This window comes from Sinocyclocheilus rhinocerous, unplaced genomic scaffold (genome assembly GCF_001515625.1).
Source record: "Sinocyclocheilus rhinocerous isolate Xijiao unplaced genomic scaffold, SAMN03320098_v1.1 scaffold247, whole genome shotgun sequence".
NCBI classification, from domain to species: Eukaryota; Metazoa; Chordata; class Actinopteri; order Cypriniformes; family Cyprinidae; genus Sinocyclocheilus; species Sinocyclocheilus rhinocerous.
The window spans coordinates 336,903-337,583 of record NW_015662919.1 but is presented as its reverse complement, the minus strand read 5'-3'; the positions used below and the strand labels follow the sequence as shown (position 1 = coordinate 337,583).

Below are 681 nucleotides of genomic sequence, written 5' to 3'. Positions count from 1 at the left end.
GTGTGTGTGTGTGTGTGTGTGTGTGTGTGTGTGTGTGTGTGTGTGTGTGTGTGTTTTGGTTTGCAAGTTTTTGAACCCTGGAATCAAACAAACAATCCATTTCAACAGGCAAAGCATTTTAACGAGTTAACCAGAAGGAAATGGTCTCTTTAAAAAGGCAGCATGGAAAAGCATTTACAGTGATTTTTCCATACATTATCTTGGAATTGGATTAGTTTTCAGTCTTTGAAAGCTTGTGGTCTTTTAACAATGTGCCAGTCTTCCCAAGTCCATTGTATGTCCATCTAAAGAGGCTGAACTGGACAGCTGGACAACTTTCCTAACTTTCCTTACACTTTTTGATGTAATGCATATCAGGGTTATTATTATTAACTAAAACTAAAAACAAAACCATAAAAAATCATTTTCGTTAATTGAAATTGAATAAACATTAACTGAAAGTAAATAAAATATTAAAAAACTTGAACTTGCTTTATTTCAGCTAGCTGCCCAGCAGGGTCATTATAGTAAACTAATATGGGACCCTGGAGCACAAAAGCAGTCTCAAGTCGCTGGGGTATATTTGTAGCAATAGCCAAAAATACATTGTATGGGTCAAAATTATTGATTTTTCTTTTATGCCAAAAATCATTAGGATATTAAGTAAAGATCATGTTCCATGAAGATATTTTGTAAATTTCC

The 681-nt window shown here is 34.1% G+C and overlaps 1 protein-coding gene across 1 annotated transcript in view; it reads left to right on the top strand.

The window, feature by feature from the left end:
* The window catches only part of gpr137ba (G protein-coupled receptor 137Ba), a 10,471-nt gene that overhangs the window by 3,982 nt on the left and 5,808 nt on the right, over window positions 1-681 (top strand). The gene's annotated exons all lie outside the window — the stretch shown is intronic.